Source organism: Phyllobates terribilis, unplaced genomic scaffold (genome assembly GCF_046119375.1).
Source record: "Phyllobates terribilis strain yellow unplaced genomic scaffold, ASM4611937v1 Scaffold_2__4_contigs__length_985480577, whole genome shotgun sequence".
In the NCBI taxonomy this organism is placed as follows: domain Eukaryota; kingdom Metazoa; phylum Chordata; class Amphibia; order Anura; family Dendrobatidae; genus Phyllobates; species Phyllobates terribilis.
In genome coordinates, this window is record NW_027362762.1 from 117,683,499 (window position 1) to 117,700,823 (window position 17,325).

General features: G+C 41.9%; 1 protein-coding gene across 4 annotated transcripts in view; it reads right to left on the minus strand.

Annotated features, from left to right (window-relative positions):
- Positions 1-16,643, minus strand: part of DCLK1 (doublecortin like kinase 1) — a 422,097-nt gene extending 405,454 nt beyond the window's left edge. Inside the window, exon 1 of one of the 4 annotated variants that reach the window (XR_012268742.1) lies at positions 16,338-16,643. The gene's annotated coding sequence lies outside the window, so the exon portion shown is untranslated. The remainder of the gene's footprint in view (positions 1-16,337) is intronic. The other 3 variants (XM_073662543.1, XM_073662542.1, XM_073662544.1) reach the window with 3 other exon arrangements.
- Positions 16,644-17,325: the final 682 nt, after the last annotated feature.

Genomic DNA, 17,325 nt, shown 5'->3' on the forward strand with positions numbered 1-17,325 from the left:
ATGGATGGGCTATCAATATCAAGGTCCGGGAAAAAACTCTCAAGCTTTGCTCTCCAACTTGAGACCATGATGGGAATGAAACGTGTGCTGTTTTTATCCAGTAGGGGATTGTATGGGTTCATCAACGTGACAGTGTCCTGTATGGCTCCTATATGGCACTTTATTGCAATGCTTTACAGAGAGAATATCTCCACAATAAGTCATCCAATGGAACATGGAAAGACTTGAGATCAGAGGAATAATAAATCTTCACAGACGTCCATCCGTGACGTATAATGGCTTCATACCAAGCATGTGCATGAGGCCTTAGACTGAATGATACATTGCTACACCTTGTAGGATGGATATTAATGATGGCTTCATTACACTTGTCGCATTATACATCACAACATGCTGTCCCTTCAGCAGAAAGGCTCAGGATCCGTTCAGTCTGTGCACCCGATGATGTTCCTGTGTCGGTGCACAGTGATTGATCTGTCATGTTGCAATGTAGTACACCAATGCATGGCTTTCACTGTTACACTGAGCATATCCTATCCTAGTGCAGAGAGCACCGACCCTGTATGGAGGCACATTGAGGGCCTATGGATCTATATTACTGATATCTAGGTAACCTGTGAGCCACCCTGTGGTGCCTCTGTGACTCACCACATGCTCCCTTACACGCATACAATACAGTTTGCAATATTGGTCTATACCACATTTCTGTCTGTATGTGTCAGTGCAACATTACAGGCAAAAAAAGGCGCAGAATGGAGCCATGGGCATGTTCATGAGGCGAAAAAATTATAGTCACATCACTACTATTTCCAGCAGTCCCATAGACAACAATGGGGCCATTGGTCCATAATATTGGTCTGTAATACTGAAAGGAGCTTGACTGGACTAAACATGCTACCATGGCCTACATCATCTCCAGACTTGTCTCCCTATGAGCACATCTAAGACATGATTGGTCGGCAATTGCAAAGGCAGCTGACGACAGAGGATTTTGATGATACTCAGTGGCAGAATATTCCTTAGACAGACATTAATTATCTCACTAATAGCAGCCAAGACGTGTAAGTGTGGGGACTTCTGTATGTGGCGCTCATACTCTATACTGAAAGAATCTAGATGTTTTAAAAATTTCCAATTTTTCATAATTTGCATATAATTAACATGTCCATCCATCCTGTGATTTCCAAAACCCCAAGACTTTTCCCTTTTGGTGTTGCAGTGTCAATGTTAAGGAGTGTATACCACTTACTGTAGGTAAAGGATTCCCAGTTTATACTTTGCAGTGTTGAGATGCTTTATTTTTTTATTAATTTTCTTGAGGCCTATTTTTTCTCTAATTTGTGTTGTTTCTACACAAAACTACATATGAATCATTGTGATTTGGGCATAAAAAATAAACACTGGAGTAAATGGGATGAGGTACAAGAAATGTGACAATAATGTTAACTTGTGCTTGGGGAATGATTGTATATGTAAAGAGTTATGTCCATTTATCCACTGGAATATCAATAGTATCAATTCCTCACTTGCGGGGATTTTTAAAAGTTGCTTTTGTCTTGTAGAATTCCTGTACCTTTTATTAGCCAATCTCTTCTAAATGAATCATGTGGTTCATTAAATTTGCACAAAATAAAAAAATGCTCTTTATTTTTGTCACATCTTAGCGCAAAAAGTCGCATGTTCTGCTAAACTGTTTTAATGCGTGCAAAAATATCAGATATATACAAAATCACTCCGGAGAGGATCTGGAGAACATTGAGCAAAATTTTTTCAACTTTTTAAGCTGACAAAAATCTGGAAACCTCAAACCCCTCCCATAATGATGGAAAAACCAAGGTGAACACATATAAAAGATTTTAAAAAAGGCACAAAGTAAAAGAAGGAAATGAAAAACAGGCAAAAAAAAAATCCAAAAACTAGAGAAAAAGGAGAAAATGCAATAATGAATCAGGCGTTAAATTCCTACAAGAAACCATGGCTTGTCCTACTGCCACTTAGTCTATGGAAGGACTTTTTTTCCTCTTTCGAAGAACAATTCAGGCCTTTTCATATATGGCCAGATCCTCAGTGTGGAAAATGAGAGGAGAATTTTCCAAATTGCTATAAATATTCTGGAGGATCTTGTCCGGACCTCGCCTCATATTAGTTTCTATAAATAATATTGTATGGCACATTAATAAATATGTCAGATCTTTTTTTTTCTTTGGAACTTGGATCCAAGTCTTTTCAAGAAGGAATGCAATTTTTATGAAGTACAAGCTCTAATAAAAGTAAAAACAATATATAGCAAGCCAAGGAATGACAAATGGAAGGTTTACATTGGAATGGAATATAACTAAAGCTATGACATCCGTGTATAATATCCAGCAAATTCTGCTATAAACATCGCACTTTACAGTACTTAAATGGGTTGTCCACTTTTGAGGATTTTTTTAAATTAAAGACATTTATTTGGGGCTAAAAATCTACCCCCTTACCCTTTTTTTCCTCTTCCTGTTACACATCTTATTGAGTTCACAACATTGGCCATTAACCTGAATTTTGTATTTGAGTTTGTATTATTAATTTCACACCTGTCCCGGGTCCGGGTTCTGCTCCTTCACCCCGGTCCATTAAACTCTCTTGAGCTCCACATCAGGCTTTGCAAGTAGCCCGACGCACTCCAATGTGATCATCTATATACCTACCAAGACACACACCTGTGTCTTGGTATTAAGACTCTTCATTGTCTGTGCACCACAACCTGCTCATTACCTGTCTGCGGCCTCCAGGATCTCTGCTACATGTCTGCAGTTGCCAGGACCTCTGCTACCCGTCTGCAGTCGCCAGGACCTCTGCTACCTGTCTGTAGTCTTCAGGACCTCTGCTACCTGTGTGCAGCCTCCAGGACCTCTGCTACTTGTCTGCAGTCTCCAGAACCTCTGATACATGTCTGCGGTCTCCAGGACCTCTGCTACCTGTCTGCGGTCTACAGGACCTCTGAAACCTGTCTGCAGTCTCCAGGACCTCTGCTGCCTGTCTGCAGTCTCCAGGACCTCTGCTACCTGTCTCTAGTCTCCAGGACCTCTGCTACATGTCTGCGGTCTCCAGGACCTCTGCTACTTGTCTACGGTCTCCAGGACCTCTGATTCATATCTGCGGTCTCTAGAACCTCTGCTACATGTCTGCGGTCTCCAGGACCTCTGATACCTGTCTGTAGTCTCCAGGACCTTTGCTACTTGTCTGCGGTATCCAGTACCTCTGCTGCATGTCTGCGGTCTCCAGGACCTCTGCTACCTGTCTGTAGTCTCCAGGACCTCTGCTACATGTCTGCGGTCTCCAGGACCTCTGCTACTTTTCTGCGGTCTCCAGGACCTCTGCTACCTGTCTGTAGTCTCCAGGACCTCTGCTACATGTTTGCGGTCTCCAGGACCTCTGCTACTAATCTGCGGTCTCCAGGACCTCTGCTACCTGTCTGCAGTCTCCAGAACCTTTGCTACCTGTCTGCGGTCTCCAGGACCTCTGCTACCTGTCTGCGGACACCAGGACCTCTGCTACCTGCCTGCGGTCTCCTGGACCTCTACTACCTGTCTGCGGACACCAGGACCTCTGCTACCTGCCTACGGTCTCCTGGACTCCTGCTACCTATTTCTCTTATGCTTCAACTGCCTGCTGCACTGACACCCATGGCCCAAGTGCCCACTCAGACCTTGGGCTTTGAGGATCCACCTCACTTTTTTGCCTAACAACTGTTTTGCTTTTCCAGGCTTTTTTTTACCGATGCACATTCAACTTTTATATGGTTTATGGTCATAAATCAATTGAGTACAGCTCAGAAAAAAGACAGATAAAGAAAGTTACACACTCCCTGTCAATTACAGTGTCCTTCCTGACTGATGGATTCTCAATTAACTCATTCTGCAGCCAACAATAAACAGTGCAATACAGTGGCAATTGGTGTAAAAAATTCAATGAATTCCAATGACAAAAATTATTTTTAGCCCAATTACATGCCCCAAAGGTAGACAACACCTTTTAAAGGGGGTTTCCCACGAACAAAGTACATTTTAATCAATAGATATTTTTATTCCAGGAAGTTCCACAATTGTTTGTGTTAAAAATAAGTTCCTGTGCTGAGATAATCTTATAAATGTGCCCCTGCTGTGTACTGTGTAATGGCTGTGTCTGACCGTACAGGAACATGGTCTGATCATACCACAGCTCCTGGGCAGGGGAGGAAGCAAAAGAGAGGATACAGACAGGACAGCAGGGGATCACAGCTGACTTTTCTTCTGAGGCAAAACATTTCACAGCCTGTTTTTAATCAATGCTTTACCTCAAAGAAAGAATCAGCTGTGATCCCCTGCTGTAATATCTGTATACTCTTTTGCTTCCTCCCCCCCCAGGAGATGTGGTATGATCAGACCATGTTCCTGTACGGTCAGACACAGCCATTACACAGTACACAGCAGGGGCACATTTATAAGATTATCTCAGCACAGGAACATTTTATTTAAACACATCCAATTATGAAATGTATTATTATTCAAATATCTATTTATTAAAGTGTTGATTAAACTTAACTTTGTTCGTGGGAAAACTCTTTTAAGTATAATATATGTTGTACATGGCATGTAAAATTTCTAGATATCTAGTTCTATAGCCAAGCATCCAGACATTAGTGGGTGTCTTTAAATCATTTTCTGTGCGGAAATGGAGGCACATGAAAACTTTATGGACCAGCTACTTTGATTGGGATGGAAACCCTTTTGCATGAACTATTCTCACACTTCGAATTCAACCCCATATTCTGTTGTATGAAACATTGGCCCTAATTTTGCACAATTTTTCGTTCAAGGCTGCCCTGATTGGGAATCATATGTCTGATCAATATTGGGCAATTAGCTTGCCAGTATGAATATTATAAAAGTTATGAGTGAGAGAGGGGGTGGTATTTCACTGGTAGATTAATATGACCCCATTGTCCGGCCAGAAGGGAAATTATATTCAAAGTTATACAAATGTCAGACAAGTTTCGAAAATAATCAGAAGCATTATACTGTAAATGCATGAATGGTTCTTATGGTTCTTCTGGTTCTTCTTATGAGGCTCACAATGAGGGAATGTTAATGAGGAGTAATGACACATAGTTTCGGGGTAACAATGCAAAATAATTTCCTAGGTACAAAGTATTATTTTATCAAATGAAATAATCTCCTTGTGTTTGCTTTAGTTTACTTTCATGTGCTCTAGTTTTTTGGCTTCCAATCAGATAGGCCTTCATGTATATACGTGTTTGTCATCACTCCCTCCAGATGAGTGATGACTAGAGATGGTTCGAATCGATTTGCAGGATCCAGTCCTGTGGCCAAGTCAGGAACCCTGCCGGCATCTTCTGGCCATGACATCATCGTTGCGGCATGATGGACGTGTGGCATCAGACCAGGCCTGCTAATTAAAAGAAGAGCCGCAGATGCCGGGAGATAGGAGGCAGTTCTCAGAGCTCCTGTCCTACGGCCACAGAATGCCGACCTGGCCTCTGGTCCAGGTCCTGGGAATCCATCCACACCACCTCTACTGATCATAGAATCATAGAATCATAGAATGGTAGAGTTGGAAGGGACCTCCTGGGTCATCTGGTCCAACCCCCTGCTCAAAGCAGGATTCACTAGATCATCTCAGACAGATGTCTGTCCAGCCTCTGTTTGAAGACGTCCATTGAAGGGGAACTCACCACCTCTCGTGGCAGCCTGTTCCACTCATTAATCACCCTAACTGTCAAAAAGTTTTTTCTAATATCTAATCTGTGTCTCCTCCCATTTAGTTTCATCCCATTGCTTCTAGTCTTTCCTTGTGCAAATGAGAATAAAGATGATCCTTCTACAATGTGACAGCCCTTGACATATTTGTAGACAGCTATTAAGTCTCCTCTCAGTCTTCTTTTTTGTAAGCTAAACATTCCCAAATCCTGCAACCGTTCCTCATAGGACATGGTTTGCAGACCAGTCACCATTCTGGTCTCTCTTCTCTGAACTTGCTCCAGTTTGTCTATGTCTTTTTTAAAATGTGGTGCCCAAAACTGTACACAGTATTCCAGATGAGGTCTGACCAAAGAGGAGTAAAGACCGATAATGACTTCACGTGATCTAGACTGTATGCTTCTGTTAATACATCCCAGAATTGTATTTGCCTTTTTTGCTGCTGCATCACACTGTTGACTCATGTTCAGTCTATGATCTATTAGTATACCTAAGTCTTTTTCACATGTACTGTTGCTTAGCTCTATTCCTCCCATTCTGTATATGCTTTTTTCATTTTTATTGCCCAGATGTAGTACTTTGCATTTTTCCCTGTTAAAAACCATTCTGTTGGTTGCTGCCCACTGCTCCAGTTTATTTAGGTCTTTTTGAATCCTCTCTCTCTCTTCTCTAGTATTAGCTATCCCTCCTAGCTTTGTGTCATCAGCAAATTTAATCAGTTTACCCTCAATTCCTTCATCTAAATCATTGATAAAGATGTTGAACAATACAGGTCCCAGGACGGAGCCCTGTGGTACCCCACTTGAGACATTCATCCAGCTGGATGTGAAGCCATTTACAACCACCCTTTGAGTCCGATCACTAAGCCAGTTATGAATCCACCTAACAGTTGCCTGGTCCATTGCATACTTGGTCATTTTTTCAATAAGGATGGTGTGAGATACTTTGTCAAATGCTTTGCTGAAGTCAAGATATACTATATCTACAGCATTTCCCTGATCCACCCAGTCAGTGATTCTGTCATAGAAGGAAATTAAGTTAGTCTGACATGACTTGTTAGTTACAAACCCATGCTGACTCTGGTTAATCACTTCATTCTTATCCATGTACTTACATACATGTTGTTTAATAATTTGTTCAAAGATCTTTCCTGGTATAGAAGTCAGACTCACCGGCCTATAGTTCCCTGGGTCCACCTTCTTCCCCTTTTTGAAGATAGGAACAACATTTGCTCTTCTCCAGTCTTCTGGGACTTCTCCTATTCTCCAAGAATTTTCAAAGATTATGGAGAGTGGTTCTAAAATTTCTTCTACGATCTCCTTCAGTACTCTGGGGTGTAATTCATCTGGACCTGGAGACTTGAACTCATTTATGTTAGCTAAATATTCCCTCACAATCTTTCTGTTTACAGATAACTTGGATTCCTCTATTCCTTTAAAAGGACAGTGAAGATCAGTTGATGTTACATTTTCTTTCTGAGAGAAAGCAGATGCAAAATAGGAATTAAAAAGTTCGGCCTTCTCAACATCCTCTCTTACCATTTCTCCATTTTCATCCTGTAAAAATCCTATAGCATCTTTGACTTTTCTTTTACTTTTGACATACCCCCAAAATCCTTTTTTATTGCTTTTGACATCTCTTGCAAGCCTTAATTCATTGTCAGCTTTAGCTAACCTGATACGTGCCCTACAGGATCTGCAGACTGCATTATAATCTTCTTTAGATATGCCTCCCTCTTTCCATTTAATAAACATTTCTTTTTTTCTTTTTAGCATGTGTTTAAGTTCTGTGTTCATCCATCCTGGTTTCCTTAAATGCTTCCCATTCTTCCTACTTTTCGGGATTGTTAACGATTGTGCTTTGAGAATCTCATTTTTAAAAATTTCCCATCCTTCCTGGACATTTTTGTCCTTAAGGACATCCAGCCATTGGATCCCTCCTATTCTCTTTCTGAGTCTCTTAAAATCTGCCTTTCTAAAATCTAACCTTGAAGTTTGAGTCTTCACATGTCTTCCTCCTCTAGTTATCCAAAATTCTATAATAGCATGATCGCTGCCTCCTAGGGTCCCAGCCACCTTTACCTCCTCAACCATTTCCTCCCTGTTTATAAGGATTAGATCCAAAGTAGCAGATCCCCTTGTTTTCTCCCCTACCTTTTGGAAGATAAAGTTGTCAGCAAGAGAGGATAAGAATTTGCTTGACCTGTTAGTTTTACTTGAGAGAGATTCCCAACAAATGTCTGGATAGTTGAAATCTCCCATGACCACTACGTCGTATTTTTTGGAGAACTTGGTCATTTGATGCATAAAGAGTTCATCCATATCTTCAGATTGCCCAGGTGGCCTGTAGTAAATGCCTACAATGGTGTCCTTTCCGTTGTTCTCTCCTTGTATTCTTACCCAAACAGTTTCCACAGAACTCCCAGTCTCTGAAGCTTCAATGTCTGTGCAGATATACGCTTTTCTAACATACAATGCGACACCTCCTCCTCGTTTATCAAGTCTGTTTCTTGCAAATAAGTTGTATCCTTTTAGCCTTTTATTCCAATCATGTGTATCGTCCCACCAAGTTTCAGTGATTCCAATGACATCATATTCCTTTTCCTGCATTAGTAATTCCAATTCTCCTTGTTTGTTGCCCATGCTTTGTGCATTTGTATAAAAACATTTTAGTTTGTGATTGGTTTCTCTTCCTCCCATATTTTTATTATTTAAATTGTTTTGTCTTTGTTCTTCCTTTCCACTTCCAGTAGCAGAGATCTCAATAGTATTTGTCAGCTGTATTGCTTTTTCTGGCCTTTTGCTTCCCTTCCCACATTGTTCTAGTTTAAAGCTCTTCTGATGAGTGTAGCAAGGCGACTTCCAAATACATATTTTCCAGTCTTCGTAAGGTGCACCCCATCTCTAGCAAGTAGTCCATCGTATAGGTAATTCATTCCGTGATCCAGAAATCCAAATCCTTGTTGACGGCACCATCGACGTAGCCAGTTGTTCACCTGTAGAATCTTATTCCACCTCATTGTTCCATGGCCATCCACTGGGAGGATGGATGAGAAGACCACCTGCGCTCCCAATTCTTTCACTTTCTTGCCTAAGTCTTCAAAGTCACTGCAGATGGTTTCCAGGTCCTTTCTTGCGGTGTCATTTGTCCCCACATGTATTAGCAGGAATGGGTAGTGATCTGTAGGTCTGAAGAGTCTTGATATCCTATCAGACACATCTTTAATTTTTGCTCCTGGAAGACAGCACATTTCTCTTGAGGTTATGTCTGGTCTGCAGATAGCGGCCTCTGTTCCTCTTAACAGGGAATCCCCCATGACCACCACTCTCCGTTTTTTCTTCACAACATTCTTCTTTCTCCATCCAGGAGGATTCTGAGGGCTTACAAGGTTATTCATTGCTGGCAAAGTCTTATTTTGCTGTATTTCTTCATGGTTCTCCTGCGTGAGAGCCTGGTACTGGTTCCTGAGCAGTATGGGTGCTGACTGCCTCTCGATCCTCCTGCTTCTGTGGGTCACATGCTTCCATTCCTCTGTTTCGTCAGGTGCAGTTCGAATTTCTTCTCTTTCTGAATCATGAAGAGATAATTCTGCTCTGTCTAGGAACTCTTCACCTTCCTTAATGATTTTCAAGGTAGTTAACCTCTCTTCTAGATTTCGCAACTTTTCCTCCAACAGGGACACAAGCTTGCATTTCTGGCATGTGAAGTTTGGCTTTTCCACTGGCAAGTCTGTGAACATGTAGCAGGATATGCAGCTCACCAAATGGCTCCTGGACTCTTCCATGTTGTTATTGTTAATGTTCTGAAAACAGTGAAAAAAGCTTAAAAAAAAAGCTTCAAAATGCGGTTTACCGATGTCCTCTTTTCAGCTCCAACAGCCAAAATCCAGTGTTCTTTGAGCTCGCGGAGACTCTTCACTTACCCCAAAATGCAGTGGGAATATGCAAATTATCTCCTCAGGACTCCTCCCCTCCTCCTCAGGACTCCTCCCCTCCCCCTATCTATATCCTATTATGTGAAATACGGTGGTCACAGCAACAGGAAACATGACAAGGGAACATTTATGTCACATCAACAGGATGGACCACATGGCGCTTGCTTCGCAATATTTAGAGCTCCTATAGAAATGAATGGAAAGGTCACTGAAGCCCGGCCAGATGTTCATTCCTAACAGCCCGTAACAGACCCGTTTTCATTAAAAATGCAAGTCCCGATCTTTTGTACATTTAAAGCATATAGAGGTCGATTGATTAAAGATTTTATGTCACAAAAGTGGCATAAAAGCTTTGAAAAGTTGCAACATTTTTTGAGCAATGAAGGGTCATGCAAAAATCTTTTGACTTTTGGCGTTTTCAGATCACCCCACCCCTGCTTAAATGGATGAAGTTGGGGAGGAGCAGGGCGGGAGGGGGCATGGTCACAACCCCCTCCCCCCACTCACCCTGTGAAATTGATCAAATGTGCAAATGTTTTCTGAGCCAAAAATGCTACTCCATTCCCTGACTAGAGAAGTATTTTTAGCACAGCGCATGGAGGCGCATGCCACTTAGGAGAGGCGCCAAATTCATTAACTGGCGTGTGCCTCTTACCGAATTCGATGCTGTGTACTCCGTCAATACTAGTACACAAAAAGAAAAAGTGGGCACTGCTGGGGAATAATAATCACAAATAGAAAGGGGTGCTACAGTAACCTGATGTAAAGACACAAAATTATTCGGAAGAAAAAGACTCAGGATATATAACCATGCACACCCAATGTTGGAAAAGTGAAAAAAATCTTTATTACATGATTACATTTAGACAACAAAAGAAAAAATTTTTAAAAGCATTTAAAAGCATGTTTTTGTCTGTTTTAAATGCTTTTAAAAAATTTTTCTTTTGTTGTCTAAATGTAATCATGTAATAAAGATTTTTTTCACTTTTCCAACATTGGGTGTGCATGGTTATATATCCTGAGTCTTTTTCTTCCGAATAATACTCCGTCAATACTGGCGTAACATGAGCTTGCCCTAAGCCAGTCTTGGTGAATCGGCCCCATAATGTTGGTATAGCATAAATTTCAAAGATCGGACAACCCCTTTAAATAAAAGCCAGTTCAGCAATCAAACAGTGCCATTGGTCCAGAATTTCTTATTCAAGGTGATCAGCTGTTATCAATGGGCCCTTATATTACCCCTACAGCAATATAGGCCATCCAGTTAAAATAAATGTTCCAACAAGTAATACATGAACCCCAAGGTATGATAGAGCCGAATCATACACAATCACTGTTGTTATGGCTCGTTAATGGGGATTCTGAGAGAGTGATATGGATAGGAGCTGTCCTTGTGAGACAGTTTTCTAATGTCTTCTATGGGAGTAGGCCTGAAAGTAATTTCCAAAAGAAGGTTATTAAAGGGCATCTAGGTTTTGAGACTCTCTCTTTCCTTGGAAGTAGAATTGGCTGGTTGCTTGGATTTTCAAATTGTTTTCCTGTCATTCCTCTAGGAAATCTAATCTATGAAAATACATAAAATCATCATTAAATGGTTGGTTGATCTGAGAATTTCATCTAATTAACAATTAGTCAGAAATTCGGATTTTAGCAGAATGTAGCAACCTCACGTGGCTCTACTTTGTTTTTCTTTTGATCAATACAACTATAACTTTTGTAAGTTGTGATTGATTGTCCAGCAAATTTCCTTTGTAACTAATCAGTCATAGCATTAAAAGAGCCTGCTGAATATTGTGGCACCAGACAGCTCTAACCCATCAAGTCCACTCCATAAGACCTCTAAAGGTGTCCTGTAGAGTTGTCCACCTGCCTCCTACCTAATGGCATCCGCTTCTCTACTGTAGATTAGGTGGCCTGACTATGATGCTGGGAGGTCGTAGAAAGTTCTCAGGGCTCCCATACGATTAGTGAAGTGACCAACGGGCCAGGACTTGGGTATTGATTCGCACCAACTCTAGTGTCCTGTGGTATCTGACACCAAGGTCCCCTGAGTCCTGTAAATTGTGAGGTGCGACCTTCATGGATTTGACTTGTTTTTCCAGCACATCCCACAAATGCTCAATTGGATTGAGTTCTGGGGAATTTAGAGGCCAAGTCAATAAACTGAAGTCTTTGTCATGTCCCTCAAATCCTTCCTGACCAATTTTTAATGATGTGATGCTCTGTGTGTTCACACATATTTCTATTTTAGTCAGCAATCTGTGCTAAACCAATTCTTCAGTGTGAGCAGACTAGGCCACCTAAGCTTCACTCCCCATGTACATCAATAAGCCTTGGACGCTTGTGACTCTATGGGTCCATTTGAACTGGTTTTCCTTCATAGTGTGACCAGGTATTGGTAAGTATGGCTGATTTTTTCTAAGCTGGTTGTCCTTCCTAGGAACACTTTAGGTGGGTACTGTCTTAACCACCACATACTGGGAATACCCGATGAGACCCGCTGTTCTGGAGACAGAACATGTCTAAATAGACTAACAATCTGCATCCCATGTATGTGAAAGGGAACCTCTGGCTGTGGCATGTCATTTATTTCAGATGGAAAGGCAGAGGATTAGTCCTATTGGGTGACAATCAGGCTAATCCTCTTGTGCGGATCCACAGCAATGCTATGACAAAAATCCGAGGTCACAGCTTCTAATTTCTGACATGGAAATATACAACGGAGTTCAGTCGGACGTACTAAAGTGCCATCATCAAGACAGATCGGAAGAAAGGAGGCTGTAAATACACTATATGGATAACAGTATTGGATACACATCTTAATCATTGAATTCAGGTTTCTCATTCAGTTCCATTGTCCCTGGTGTATAACATTCGGCCCCGCGTCGTGCAGTCTGCCTTTACTCACATTTGTGACAAAATGGCTCATAAAGAGCTCACTGATACCAACGTGGTACTCTTATAGGAGGTCACAGATCTAACAAGTCAGTACATTAAATTTCTTTCCTAAATATTCCACCATCACCTGTGAATGCTATTATGGAGAAGTGGAAGCGTTTAGAGACTCAGCCACAAAGTGGAAACCATATAAAGCAGAGAATGATCGCCAAGTACAGGTCATAATAGTCACCAATGCTCTGCTGACTCCATAACTGCAGAGCTCTAATCCTCCTCTGGCATTAACGCAAGTACAAAAACTGTGGCAGGAGCTTCATTGGTTTCCATGACCGAGCAACTGCACGTGAGCCTTACATCACCAAGCACAATACCAAGCATCGGATGGAGTGGTACAAAGCCGCCACCACTGGATTCTGGAACAATGGAAATGTGTTCTGTGGCGTGACAAATCACGCCTCTCTAACTGATATCTAATGGACCAGATGGGTTTGATGAATGCTAGAAAAACATTCCCTGCCTGACTGCCATGTGCCAACTGAAAAGTTTGATGGAGGAGGATTAATGCAATTAGCTGGTTTTTCAGGGATCGACCTAGGTCTCTTAGGTCCAGGGAAGAGAAATCTTAAATCCTCAGCACAAGACAATATGGGCAATTGTAGATTCCAGCTTTGTGGGAAGAGTTTGGGGAAGGCCCTTTTCTGTTGTCCATGACTGTGTCCCAGTGCATAAAGTAAGGTCCATAAAGACATGGTTGGGGGAGATTGATTTGGAAGACCATGACCGGCCCCACAGGGCCCTGACCCATCCAACGCCTTTCGCATGAACTAGAACAGTGATTCTGAGCCTGGCCCTCTCCTCCAAAATCAGAGTTTGACCTCACAAATTCTCTTCTGGATGAATAGGTAGAAATTTCCACAGACACCTCCACAATCTTGGAGAAAACGTTCCCAGAAGGATGAAAGCTGTTATGGCTGCAAATAAGAGACTAACTCCATATTAATGCAATTGTCCATGGATTTAGATTGGGATGTCATAAAGCTCCTGTAGGGGTAATATGGAGGTTTCCTGATACTTTTGACTATATATTGTATGTAAAGCAAACTGATAGGCTATTGACAGTCTGTGGTAAGCAGAGTGCATCTCACGTTGGCAGGGTAATGCCCCCCACAGCTGTGCTAGCTCAGGGATAGGGCAAATCTCTGATGTGTTATGGCCACCACACACACTAGATATCTGTCAGCCAAATGATGGTTCGGCCGATCATTCAGCCGGTAGCAGTCTCCCCGGACTCTCACATATTACACAGGAGTGCTCACCGTGCTCTCTATGAGAAAGCAGCAGGCAGACATCTCTGGCAGCGGCTTATCTCTTAAAAAAGAATCGGCAGTCTGAAATCGGACATACCGGTTCCTTATCTCCCCTGATCTCATCTGTTGAGGGACAGCCCCCATAGACCTTAGACTGCTTGTCTACACCTGTCAATATCAGTGGGTTTCTCCCAGATTAGTCTGTGTATGGGGGGGGTCTTAACCCTCAGGCAGTGCTAACTACAGACAGGTTTCCCCCATCTTCATAGGCCCAAGAGCAAAAAAAGAGAGAGGACGGGTTCTGCTGCCCTTCTCTTCTCCAGTGAAAGGGAGTCAATGATGTGAATATACCCCGGTAGGGGGTCCCACTTTGGTAACAATAATGGAGCCCTCTCAATCCCTCTGTACGGGCCTCTGAGAAAATCCTATAGGTGTGTGTATTTTATACATAGAACATGGCTTCTGTCCACTACAACAGATTAGCATCAGTCTAAACTGTAAAACAATATGGTAAAACATCCAAGTCTAGCCATGACATTAGATATGTAATGATAAGAAAATCCATTTAACAGGGGCATACGTAGGCCTGGCAGCCATGCAGTGTCTGCTCACTGGCTCCGAGAACCAGATGCCAGATCATTTTTCTAGTTCATTTAGTCAGAATAGACCAGTACAATACTGTAGACACAGTCTGGATACTTAGCACTGCAGACAAAATTCCCGAAAAAAAATCCCTCCTGTATCCAAAAGAAAAATCACATTCCACAAACTCATGAACCTTCGGCTCTACAGGGAAAGGGGGACTGAGGGGATTTCCCATTTAGAACAATATTAGTGACATGTATCTCACCATACTGATTGATTTCCAATAGAGAACACACAGTTATTGATAGATTCTACCTTCTAATTAACTTTGAACTTGCAGAAGAATCTAATGTAAAACGGGAAAAGTCTACAGTAAATAGTGGGAAACCCTCGACATATACATTGCAGCCTATGAATAGCTGAGCAAGCCCTACATAATTATATAAGGTTATTGCATCTACTGAGAGCAATAAATGGCAGGAGGCAACACACATGGTATTATATGTGTCGGATTATAGTGTGTCCAGGGTGCAGCACCTGCCCAGCACTCCCTATTCTTCCGCCATACAATGTGCTGACCATGCAGTATATACAGAGGACGCTCCAGATCCTCAGTGACTACGGTATAAATGAAATTCTCTTTAATCACACATTGCAGGGCTCCTCAGACACACAAGTTATTCCCGTCTAACCCTCCACCTTACAAAGTGCAGGAAAATGAATGAGACGGACAACTCCCTTCTGCCCACCTCACGCCAAGTGCCATGCATTTCCGCCCGCCACTTTATCTGCTGCAATCCAGGACACGGATATATAAGCCATGTGGCATGTAGATGCCGTAATGTTTTATTAATCAATAAGGCTCATACACGGATCTCACATTTACATGTCAGGCGCAGAGGAAGAAGATGGTGAGCTCACCCTCTCCAGGCTGATGATGATTGAATGCCACTTGAAGCATTTTTAGGATGCCTGGCAGAACTGTATTTCTTTGTCTAATCAGTATTCTGCAGCAAGGGAGAATCATTAACCCCTATGTTTCTCACTACATGATCCCTTCTGAAATATAAGAAATTCTTTCTCCAAAATGCAATTTTGGGCTCAATGCGGACTATGGATGGAACCGGTACATAAGTTTTGCAGTATAAAGAAGTGGCCCCCCCTTATCATATATGAAGATGGCAGTCTGTACAACTATTGTCTGTCCTGTCTATCCATAGACAATTACTAAGGCATCAGAGCTAATTATCTCATGGGGATGAGGGGGGATGTATAGGATGAACCTGCATCTTGTATTCATTGTCACCGTGCTGGGGGCTATGTATAGGGCATCTGTCAGCATCAATTACAGCACAAAATCCAGGCCACTCCAATAACACACAAATATATATATATAATTACACAGTAGAAGCCGGTATAGGATGTATGCAATTAACCATCTATGCACTGGCACTTTTTGGAAAGCTTAGAAGTGGATATGCAGAGGCCAAGCTTATGCTATATACAGTATATAGATAGACATATATAATGTGCAATTCTGTATAGGATGAACTATGCAATTTAATTACATCGGAATATTTATAGATTAAATCTACAGGAATCATCCATATGTGATAGATGATAGATAGATATTCCTCAGTCTGTGCTGCAATATATATAATAATACATTGCCAGGCTGCAGAATTGCAGGAGAAGCTCAGTGACTCCAGACGTAATGAGTCGTGATGAGGAGCCAGACCTGCTCTGTGCCATCTCCCCTCTCACCAGCTTGCTGCAGGGCACAGGAGATGATAGCTCTGTCTACAGCATTACCTAATAGATGGCAGCACAATGAATGGCATGGCAGGCATGATGATGGCAGGGCTAGGTGCTTACCTTATCTGCTGTATTGCCCCTATGCTACTGCTGCTGGGTGAGTGGAGGGCACAGGCAGTGAGGGTGTCCTGCAGGGTATTGTGCAGGCACAGACGGGCTGGGGGTCTTTGTTATGGAGGTGCTGGCCCCTGACTGACTCTGACTGCTGATGTGCTGAGTCTGGGCTGCAGCTGCTTTCCTTCTGCTGCTATTGCAGTGATTTGCATTAGCCCGGCCCTCATTGAGATGCTGCTCTCCTCCTCACACCAGCAGCATCCAGCCATCCATCCACCCTGCCCACCACATATGTGCTGCTGCTCGGCCTGTGCCCACAGGGGATTGGCAGCAGTGGTCAGGGCACAACCTGGAGGCTCAGCACCAAGTACTGCCCTGGACATGAGACATCAGGGACTGTACTGGAAGCCTGAGGGGCAGAGTAGTACAGAAGAGTCACTGATCTCAGGAAAGCCCTCAGTAATGGTCTGTGTAATATACAGAGGGATAGATAGATAGATAGATAGATAGATAGATAGATAGATAGATAGATAGATAATAGATGGATAGATAGATAAATAATAGATGGATAGCTAGATAGAGATGATGGATAGATAGATGATAGAGGGATAAATAGATAGATAATATATATATAGATAGATAAATAGATGATGGATAGATATATAGATAGACAGATGATAGATAGATGGATAGATAGATATATAGATGATAGACAGATGATAGATAGATAGATAATAGATGATAGATAGATGATGGATAGATAGATATAGATGCTGGATAGATAGTTACTAGATAGATAAATAGGTACAGATGGATAGATATAGATGATGGATAGATTACTAGATAGATAGATAAATAGATAATAGATGGATAGATAGGGATAGATATAGATGCTGGATAGATAAATAGATAGATAGATGGATAGATATAGATGATTAACAGATATAGATGATAGATAGATAGATAAAGATAGATAGATCAATCACTGGCGGAC